General features: G+C 30.8%; 1 protein-coding gene across 1 annotated transcript in view; it reads right to left on the bottom strand.

Annotated features, from left to right (window-relative positions):
* The window catches only part of LOC148276406 (limbic system-associated membrane protein-like), a 119,404-nt gene that overhangs the window by 63,118 nt on the left and 44,257 nt on the right, over nucleotides 1–12,029 (bottom strand). The gene's annotated exons all lie outside the window — the stretch shown is intronic.

Raw genomic sequence — 12,029 nt, 5'->3', positions numbered from 1 at the left:
GAAAAAATGAATACTTACATGATTTTTTTTTAAATACTACTATTTTATTTATTTATTAAGTTTTGTTTATTTGCACAGTAACTATATTCTATTACGTAAAAGGAACGTATCTCCTACTTATGAAAAAACTCAGAGTAATATAATTCACTAGAGAAGTCCTATAATCAAATCGTATAGAAAAAAGCGTTTCAATTTTTTTGTTTAATTTTCAGTTTCACAACAAACGTGTGACGGACGATTTAAGTTTGCGCTCACTATTCTTGACCTAATTACCCACGGCCCGGTGTATTGCTGTAAACTGTGACTTACTTCGTGGTTAATAATCAAATAATGGTTTTCGTCCAGATGGGCGACTTTATTAGCCAGTGGCGTATTATTACTCTAAGTTAAAAATAAACATCTGCGATAAAAGAAGTTAAAATATATACCTAAAATAAAGCAAACTTTTTGATTTGTCGGCCTCGAGTTGAAGTGGTCAGTGCGTTTGCCTACCATGCAAGAGGTCTCAGTTCAATTTTCGACAGGGTTGATATGAAATATATATTGAAAAATATGTTTTTACAGTAGAATATTTCATAGCACCTGGACTGGTACCTGAAGTGTAAGACCTATCATCTTACCTTCATTTTGAAAAATAAACATATGAAAAATGATCTAGATACACAGCCATTGGTTTACCAATACAGTTCCCTATGCACCATTAAGTGCGGAAATGGAGTTATGATGATTTATTTATTTTTAAATGTTATGGTTTACGCTAAGTAAATAAATAAATATAATACATACGCATGCAAATGATTTTACAAGAATTTCAACTAAATATAACACATGTGTACAAAACTAGAATAATATTTTTAAAACCCCATTAATTTTTTACCAGGATACAAGACTTGATTGAAAATCAAAAATCTCACAATTACTAAATGGTGATTTAAATTAATTATAAGTATTCTGATGATAACTGAAAAATTAAGTCAAGTTGGTTGAAACAGAAGTGGTAGTGTGGGCATTTTTTTATTTCAAAATAAGAAAATAAATACTTCCAATTCAACTATGTCAAAACTTGTTTGCCTTGTGGTCTTGTATTTAAGATTCAATTCATTTATTGATTTATTTATAACAATGGTGGATATATTACATTTAAAAAAAGAAAAACCATGCTACATGTGACCAAAAGGTTTGTGTTTAATTGAAATACAGGATAATAGAAAGCGGAAGCATACATTTTATTAAACAATACAAAAAAAAAAACAAATATATTAATTTCATATCACGGGCTTCGATTACCGTTAACATTTATCTTCAATTTTATCACCAAAGTAAAACTAAGTTTTCTGTATGAAAAGCAGAATATAGAAAACTTCATACAACACTTTTGTACGCAGTAACTTGGAGTTTGCATCCGTCGTATGTAGCTCACAATTCATAACAAACATAGAAAGGATTAAAAATGTTCAACAAAAAAAAAAAAAATACCTAGAATTTAAAAACAATAAAACGCTTTACACTTACAGCCAATCTGGTAAACAAAATGGATTTTTTACCCTTGAAAATAGACGCACTTTAAAGAAAAGAAAAAACAATTCTGGTTGGACTTGCCAAAAAAAAGTCATCCTCGTGTGTTTGGCAAGTGGATGATTATTTTAAAAATATTTTATTCAATTCTATAATAAACATAAACTTCTACAATATTTAAATCGATACATTTTAAGATTATTTATCACTTACTGTCCTAATTTTCATCGAACTTCCAGGGTTGCATTCGACTAAAATGCATATTTCGAAAATTAGCAGAATATTGGTTTTTTCGAATATTAAAACGTTTTTATTTAAACGGTTAAAACATTAATTAATTTAATGGATACTGAATTGATTAATTTCCTTACAATTTCTTAATTTCTACATATGAACTTATGTTTAATGGATTTATGGTAATGATTTAATAATTTTAACTGACGTTTGACACATTTTGGATAAACGGATTCTTACACAAAATGTACCACTATTGGTACGTAGCGCAGAGTTTGAAATTTGCCAAAAGATTTCTTTTTTTGAAAATGAATCTTTGTTTTGGAATTCAATCATAAACAAGTACCTCGCTACCTACTTATCAATGAAAAGTCTTTTTTCTTTTATCTGAACCGTTTTAGCACACTTTCACGACACAATCAGGCATTTAACTTTTTATTTATTTTGGTTTCGAATTAAATGTCGAGCTCATGTCAAAACACGGCTAGCGATTAAATAATGACTATTCGCGTTGAGCATGTTTTGAGTGTCAGAATTTTAGAGGGCTTAGGGTAAATCACGCTCTGACTTTTCTTCATTAACACGTACTTTCGTATTTTCTCTCTGGATTATAGCATTAGAGCAGCAATTTTCGCACAATTTTGATTTGAGCACGACGAGGATTCCTAGTTTATTACATGAGGAGAAAAAAATAAAAACTAACCCATATTTCGAATGAATAAATAGTTTAAAAAAGACCCAAATAAATAACGTGCGTCCTAATTTACGAAAAAAAAGTTTGTTAAAGCATCTAATAGCAGGCAAAAAACTGCAGATAAAGAAATTATTATGATGTCTGTTGTACTTTTTAAAAATGATTTGAAATTACATTGGTACACCAATTGCAGCGTACTTTGATAGATTTTTTTTAACGTTAAAATAAGATGATCAGTCTTTCGCTTCTAGTGCGAGTCCAGGAACTATGAAATATTCTAGTGTAAATACACATTTTCAAATTAATATTTTATTTTCTGTAAGTCATGAATTTAACCTGAAACCTCTTGCATAGTTGGCAAACGCACTGACCAAAAATTATACGCTTTTTTGATTAGGTTGTTTTGTAAAAAATTATAATAATGAGCTTTTTATATTATTAGAAATTGGTTAGTAAAATGAAATAAAGTAGCTTTACATAATGCTTACTTTATGTATACTACTTAATAGATCTTTAAAAAAAACATCGCGTTTTACATACAACCAAATATTTTTAATCTTGACCATGAGTTTTACAGACATTTTAAGTATTTCGTAAAGTGTGCAAACATATTAGTGTTTACGACTTCATTGCTTTCCTATCTGTTGGAAGTGCTCTAATGTTATTGCTATACCAAAACCTGGCAAAGTCGAGAAAAACGATGTTAAATCATATAGACCTATTGGGCTCATTCCAGTTTTTGGAAAGGTTTTGGAGAAACTTATGATTGAGAAACAATATGGCTTCACACCCCAGAAGTCTACTGAAGACGCCTTAAATGCAGTCATCAGCTCTATAAATGAAGGAATAAAAAGCCACCAAATTGTCATAGCTGTCTCATTGGACATCCGTGGAGCCTTTGATCGTGCTTGGTGGCCATTCTTAATATGTCAACTACGTCGAAAAAACTGCCCTAAAAATATTTTGGAACTAGTTATTGACTATCTTGAAAACAGAGAGGTCAAAATAACACACGCAGATATAACTAAACACAAAAAGACTTCACAAGGATGTATTCAAGGTTCAGTTTGTGGTCCAAGCTTTTGGAATATAATTTTGGATGATCTTTTACAAATAGATTTTGGAAATGGAATTGACATACAAGCGTTTGCTGATGATGTTTTTCTGGCAGTCAGAGGTCAATTTATGTCTGAAGCCAAAGAAAGAACAAACTGTGCCCTTTCGACAATAGCTGATTGGGGAAAAAAGGTTAAACTTAACTTCTCAGAGGAAAAAACAAAAGCGATGTTAGTAACCAAAAGAAAAGAAACTCTTCCTAATTTATTAATGAACGGTGTAAAGCTAGCTCTTGCTGACTCTATTAAGGTATTAGGTGTAACTGTAGACAAGCATCTCAACTGGTCACTACATGTGGATAACGTCTGCAAGAAGGCTGCCAATCTTTCTGGAATGCTTGTGAGAGCGGCAAAACCAACATGGGGGTGCTCTCCTGCGGTAATGCAGCAAATATATTATGGTGCAATTGAACCTCTTGTTACATATGCGGCCAGCTTATGGGGTGAAGCGGTCAAAAAGAAATGCAATAAGAAAAAACTTGACAGTTTACAAAGACAATTTGCCATAAGATCTTGTAGAGGATACAGAACCATTTCACTCATCTCTGCTCAAGCTCTAACAGGGTTTACACCGTTAGACCTTAAAATTCAAGAAAGGAAGGACATTTATAATGTCAAGAAATTTGGTAAGCTGTATTCCATTCCAGATGATCGCAAGTATCAAGGAACTGCAAACTATTTCGATTTACCTCACCCGTGCGAAAGAATTCCCGAAAATATTCTTTTACTTGACAAAGATATACCTCCTTATGCTCCCAACGAAATTAGAATCTTTACGGATGGTAGCCTGCTCGACGGAAAAGTGGGAGCGGCATTCGTTCCTTTTGAGAGTGATAAAGAATTACCAGGCAGAACATTTAAATTAGATAATTTCTGCTCAGTTTTCCAGGCTGAACTACTCGCAATACGAGAAGCTCTCGAATGGTTATTAAAGAAACCACCAGAGAGATGGGTTATTGCAAAAATATTATCAGATTGTCGTTCGGGCGTTCAAGCTATAACAGATACTCGTTCGGTAAATCCATTCATTGTAGATATTCAGAGTAAAATTAAGCATCTAAAAATAAGAGGGATAACCATTTAAATATGCTGGATAAGAGGACATGCTGGTATCGTAGGAAATGAGAGAGCGGATGAACAAGCAAGAGCCGCAACTTGTAAAAGAACGGCACCTTTCTTCTCAGAATTTCCCCTTAGCTTTGCTAAACGCTGTATAAAACAAAATACGCAGCAGCGTTGGGAGGATCATTACCGCGCTTCTTCTGCAGGTAAAATCACTAAAATGTTTTTCCCAACGCTGGCTGATGCAGCAAACTTCCGTCATCATCACAAAAAGTAGTTATCACGCGCCATTGTTCTTGAACTTTGCAATAATGGTGATTGGACTCATAAAGGTAATAAACCAAAATCAGTGATCGAACATCCCATTTCCAAGACAAACAAAAACTTTTTTTTCCGAGTACCTTAGCCTTGTACATGACACGTAAGGCTACTAAATACAGGGGTCCAAATATATTAAAAAAAAAAAAAAAAACATATTATATTAATTACAAATATATTATCTATATGCTCGTAACATTAAATTTATTCGCTATTGAATAACCCCAAAATCAACTCTTGAAAAAATGCAAAATAAAAAATTAAAAAAATAACATTAATTCTAAAACATGGGCTCTTTTCTCCTGTTTTTAAAAACTCGATAACAATTTAACGAAATCTGCTTCAAATTTTTATTTAACGAACCTTTCAAGATAAAGGTATTTTCCAAAACCAAGTTTTGTTTAATTGGTTTTAGTTAGTTCTAATATTTTGGAAAAATTTATTGAAGAATACATATTAATAATTATAATTATGAAATTATTTTACAGAAAGATATTTGAGAAATCGAAATGAATGAAAACGTGATGTAGACAAACGGAATACCGTATCAAAATATTGAGTACGTCCAAATATTTGTAGACAAGGCTGAATTCTAGACTTTCATATTCTTATCTCAAAAATATATCCAGTATCTCTTGCAAAACGTTTAAGTAATTAATTTAGGTGATAATTTCATAATTTGTTTTAAAATCATTTTTCCCTGGTAAAATCAAATTAAGTAAAAAAGTTTTTTTTTGCACCACAACAGGCCAAGAGGCCCAATTACAGTAGTGAATTACATTACAGAACACCCAGGCTTGAAAAAAAACACGTTTTAATTTTTGTGTTCTCACCGGGAATCGAACCCGGAACCTTCCGTGTGTGAGTCAAGCGTATTAACCGATACACCACGGAGGCCGCCAACAACCAAATAAAGTATTCCAATTTCGTCGAGGAATTTTCGCTTTTTTTGGCAGTAAAAGCTAGACATGAGTTTAAAATATCTTTACTGATTTTTTATTTTTTGTTACGTTAAAATTAATTTTCTTTTATGAGAATGTTCCTCTCAATTTTATTCGAATAGCGAAGTGAAAAAAGTCAGAATTTTAATAACCCCCCCTTCCCGTTTATGTGTCACTAGATCACATTGAATATAATAACTTCTCCTAAGATAAAATAAATAAAAAGTTATTTATTCCTGCATTCTACATATGCGTATTGATTACGCTTTGTTTGTATTAACTATTAATAAAATTTTAGATAAATCACCAATCATTCGAAAGTTTACCGATACGTCGCATGGAACGGCGTATGAAATAAAAGAGTAGAGAAAACACGATTATCTCACACACTCTCTACGTCTTTCTTTCGAGACTAAATACAGGAGCAAAATAGACAATTTTACGGGTCATACGCGTGAATCGCAATGTTGCCAGTACTTCAGCACAGAACAACAGCGTCCGAGCTTCGTTAAGAATGGACCCCTCGCAAACGCGGCGAGCGTCAGCTAATGTTTTTTTTTTCTTCTTTTCTTTTTCTCTCTTCTTTTTAGCATTTAGATTTATAATATGATCAATTTTGAACTCAACCATAAATAATTTAAGCAATTTTACGATTTTAAATCTCTCATTTTTGCACGTGTTTCGATTACGACAGGACCTTAACTCTAAAATGTTTTCAGCGCAGGAAAGACAAGGTTAAGTGTTTTATATATTTTATAACAAGGTAGTTCAATTTATTAGTATTTATTGTAATTCTTTTGCATAGTTAGAAATATGATAATTTCAAATAATGAAAAAAACTTGATTTTTTGTTCTTCACAATTAACCATGAAGTGTCACGAAATTAATGCCAATTCAAACACTCAATTCAAGACAGTTATTTAAAAACTGAATAAAATTTGCTGATCTGACACTAGTTGACCTGATTTGCAAAAAATATAATTTATTTTTAATAAATGGATTATAATAAACGTTATTTTGGCTATTTTTCACCAGCTTTTTTTATCACAATTGCCGATTAACTGTATCGGTTAAATCAACATAAATTTTCCGGACAATGACTCAAACAATTCAAAGTTTATTGAGAATTGAATAGTTATCAAAATATTTTTGCTCTGCTAATGATTTTTTTTTCACTGCCAGTGTGACAAAGAACAGTATATTGTTCACTGAATAAATAAACGATTAATGCACAAATAATATTTGGCACAAACCTAGCGCTGTTACCAGAATAAAATAATTATTGTTACAAATTAAATATATTTATTTAACTTTTTGTACATAATCTTAATTGTACATTATCGGGCTTATTGCAAAATAGTTATTTCTTCCAACAAACCAATAAAATAAAAATTAAATTTTACAAATTAACAATTAACAAAGACCTAACTATGTTGACTAAATGGACAAACACAAACTTACTTACACTTAATGAAAAAAAATGCAATATTATCCATTTTGAAACTAGAAAAAAATGTCATAAAGTAGATGCTTACATAAATAATGAACGACTAACTGAAATTGAACCTGTTAAATACTTAGGACTAACAATAGACAGACAATTAACATGGACAATTCATATCAACAATTTAATTAGCAAAGTGGCGACATTATCGAGTCTTTTTTTAAAAATCAAAAACTTTGTTCCAAAAACGGAAAAAATTCTAATGTATGAAGCCTATGTAAAAACTAAAATATGTTATACGCAACTATTATGGGGAGCAGGATATCAAAATGACATAAACAGACTACAAAGACAACAAAATAAAATATTAAAGTTAGTATATGACCTTCCCTATTTAACTGCAACTAGAGAACTTTTTAAACAAACTAAGCAATTAAATATAACTGAACTCTTTCAACTAGAATCATTAAAATTTATCCATAAATTAGCCACTAATGTAATTTTAGACGAAGAACTAAAACTAATAAAAAATTGTAGTCAACATGGACATAATACGAGAATATCAGACAAATACCATATACAACTTTCTAAAACAAGACAAGGACAATCAAGACTAATGAACCAGGGACTGAAATTATACAATAAACTACCAGACAAAACTAAACAAAAGACTCAGACAAACTTTACAAAAGATGTAAAAAATATTATTTTGAACAATAGAGTATAAATGAAAAATGTATATATTATTTTATGTAAAATGAATGTTATAATCCGTAAGGGTTTATAAATAAATTTTCAAATAAAAAAAAAAATAAAAAAAATAAAAAAATAAATCAAGTTACAAAACATTCAAAAGAAAATTAAAATGCCAAAGATATATAAAAAAATATATAATTGGATTTGTATATAAATGACCTAATCAATACCTTCATTCAATGTGATAAAGGAAAAAAGAGGAAAGAGGTCAGGAGGAGATATTAACTCCTGTGTGGCTGTGATGTCACACTAGTTGACATATGAAACAAGACTTGATAAATCTCTCTTATTTTTTGAAATGATGAACTCATATTTTTTGTTATCTTCAAATGAACATTTTTACACCCGATTTGAAATGTTAATTTTTTATAACTATGCTAAACGCAAAAAATACATTTTACAAAAAATATTTATCCTTGCCACGCGAATAATGAATGTTCGCTAATTCAGCAACACATCCAAACATATACCATTATACAAGAGAGAGCACGAAGATAAAAGTCATAACAAGGAAGGCAGAGACGCTGTTCTGCGGTGGATATTGTCTAAAACAGATTCAGTCTTCAGTCTGTTGGTGACCGTGATGGGCGACGCACGCGCGTAACATGAGCGGCGTATTTGTGGTTTTTAATTTATTTTGCTATAACAGGGCTAAATAATATGTTTTTATGCATTAATTATGGAAGAAGAATTATTAAACAGTATGTCTCCATGTTTTTTTTCAAATGTCTGAACTTTAGAATATTCCATCTTTTACAAGTGGCAACACAATGTAACATCACCGCGCGCAAGGGGATTATTTACCACAGTCTTTTAAGAGTTAAGGAAGGGAAAAGAGATGTTTATTTAGACGCGATTTAAACAGAGATACTGAAATAACATCTTTGATGGTGATTTCACAGTTGAGCCGCATCGACACTACATGAGTTAGATAAAAAAAGGAATGTCGAAGGGTATTAAAGGAGCGCTTTGAGAATTAGAACGAAGAGGTAAACAATACACTGAAAAGCGTTGCAAATTTTAACGGAGGTATATAAGAGCGTTAGGACTATGAAGAGGGTGACTAATACAAACTGAGTGACAGTGATTTCTTGCGTTTTAAAAATGTTTTCCGCTTTAAATTTGAATTATTTGATCCTAAGCCAATAATACGATGGCCACAATGTAAACATATCGAAGGCATACAAGAGAAATTGACCAAATGACAAAATCAATAATGTTCAGGAGAGACATTTCAGTGTTTTAGTTCAATTTGCTTCTTAAAGATCTGATTTTTCAAGTAGGTGGTTGATAGATTTACATTATATGAACGGTACTTTCAACTTTAATGTAAAGTATAAACGTATTTTAAAAACATTATCACTTTTATATTTAAAAAAAAAGAAAAACTTAATCAATGTTATCTGTAAAATTTGTCATGAAATTTTGCAGAAAATCATTTTCGTTTCGTTCATTGAGGAAAGTTGTATTTTATTTTGTTTTATTTTATAACAATAAATTCTGTTTTTGGGATTTTTTATTTCAACGACCCATTTTTAAAATATTAATGAAGGTTAAATAAACAAAGAAATACAAAATAAATGAAAAAAAAAAAATTATTAAGAAGTGTAATAATCTTATTACGTAATAATCTAAGGAATAAATTTTATTGATGAACTTTTTTTAAAAGAAAACCGTATCTGTCAAATACAAAACGTAAACTAACTTACTAACTACTAACTCTAACTAACTCTTCACTGGTGACATCACCTACAAGTAAAATTGACTAACTGTTACTTGGTAAATTTTTTGGATCTTAAATTTATTTATAAAAGTGACGTTGTGTGTTGGTCAGTTTTACTTGTCAAAAATCAGTGAGCTTCTATCAAATGGTCACATATTTTACAAATTAAGTTTTTTTAGAGTGTCGGATCGACTTGCATTTTTACTAGTCAAGCATTATGCTAATACGATGCCAAAAAGTCAATAATCTCAATTTCATCATTTTTTTCAAATGATCACTTTTACTTGTATAACAACGATATGCACGTATAATAAGTAGGTAGGTACAAAATATACCTTACCATCCGCAATATTGATATAATGTGTAACTGTGCGACCGACATGCGACATTGGTCTACTTTATTCCAGTTTTATTTTCGTGTTTAAAATAATAAAGTTTTGTACCTATCATTCTTTTTATTTCATTGTTTATATGTAACTATCGGCCTCGTGGTGTCATTGTCAGCGCGTTTGGCCAATATGCTAGAGGTCACGGGTTCAATTCCCAACATGGTTGATATGAAATATTTATTTAAAGGGGTGTTTTCACACTGAAATATTTCATAGTCCCTGGACTAGTACCTGAAGCGTAAGACTGACCATCTTACAATCATGTTACTAAAACGATCAAGATACGCTATAATCGGTGAACCAATGCAGTGTCATATGCATATTTTGGTGCGGAAAGGGAACGATGATAGTGAAATGTAAAAATAATGAACTAGTCTCAAATTGGAAATATATTGGAAAATATTAGAAAAAAAAAACATTTCGATCTTACTGGGAATAAAATTCGGGCATTCATACTAAGCCAGCCACATTTTATTACACTTGTCACACATTACAAAAAGAAGAACTCTTTTTTTATTATCAATTTATGGAAACATACTGTCAACTATTATTAAATTACCTATTAAAGATTAGGTTGAAAGACAGACCAGTGAAGTTTTTTAATAATCATACATTTTAAACTACGGTACATTCTTAAATGTTGCGCGTGTATATATATATACGTAAGAGGAGGTGTTTGTGTATATGTATAAGGAAAAGTGTTTAGGTGTGTGTAGGCGTGCGAATCATCAAAAGGCAGTGAGAGTGTATCGCGCCAGAAAAAACGAGTCTTCTAGATAAGATCAAGGAGATATGCACGTTTAGAGAAAAAAGAATGGCTACAATATTGTGTGTATGGAAAAATGTTCCAACTCTATTCGATTTCCTAGGTTGATAATCGGGTTGTGGTCCTGTGGCTAGAATCCCACTCTACCCCAACTCAATTCCCATTTTCTAACAGTGAGTTATTTACAACTCTTTGAAAATGGCCCTCAAAATGAAATATTTGAGTAAATCATAAAAACGCAAATATTTATTTTTCCTGAAAAAAAAAAGAGGTAATTATAAATACGCCACACAGATCACAAACCCTGTAAATGCCTCGGCTTCCATATCCATCATTTAAAAATTACTTCAACTTTTGTTTTGATGTATTTAAAATATGTATTTTTTTATTGTGTGTAAAATTCTGTATATTTAGGACACTTATTTTAAAAAACGAGAAGAAAATGCGTGATACTTTTTTTACGAATATAAAATATGCTTATATTATTTTGTATTCAAACATTTTTGACCTCGTATCTCAAAGCGACAAAGCAAGCTTTCCAGCTACGGATGAAATTTTTCTGTATAAAAATACAATTTTAATATGACATCAATCATGTTTGCGATCTAAGATCCATCAATATCTGAACATGTTACGACGAATTTCTCTCCTATTTTCTGTGAACTTAAGAAATGTATTAAAATATTCCTTACCTGTATCTAGGATAATTTTACTCTCTTTTGCTATCTTCTAAAGAGTTTTTGGAACTAAGCTTTTGATTATACAAACATATTTTTCGAGTAATCTTTTATTGCATTCACGATTTTGCGTGATTTTTGTTTTCTATGATTTGAAAATATTATAATATTTTTTCTTATTACTTTTATTTCGTACATTCTCTTAACTTGAGATTATTCTTATCATTTTTCTGAAAGATGTCACTCCGACTAGTGTTGATTTAATTGTGACGGGGAGCGGGAGCAAAAGTCCGAAACTGTGAGAGTGAAGTGATGTTTTAGAAGAAACTTAAAACCCACTTGTTCTCTAAATCATTTGAATAAATTCTTAGCATGTGGTGACAAAATACATTATT

Source organism: Micrasema longulum, unplaced genomic scaffold (assembly GCF_059751315.1).
Source record: "Micrasema longulum isolate JH-2025_06_02 unplaced genomic scaffold, ASM5975131v1 h1tg001224l, whole genome shotgun sequence".
NCBI lineage: Eukaryota > Metazoa > Arthropoda > Insecta > Trichoptera > Brachycentridae > Micrasema > Micrasema longulum.
Note: the sequence above shows the minus strand (reverse complement) of the source record. Positions and strands in the feature narration are given on the sequence as shown.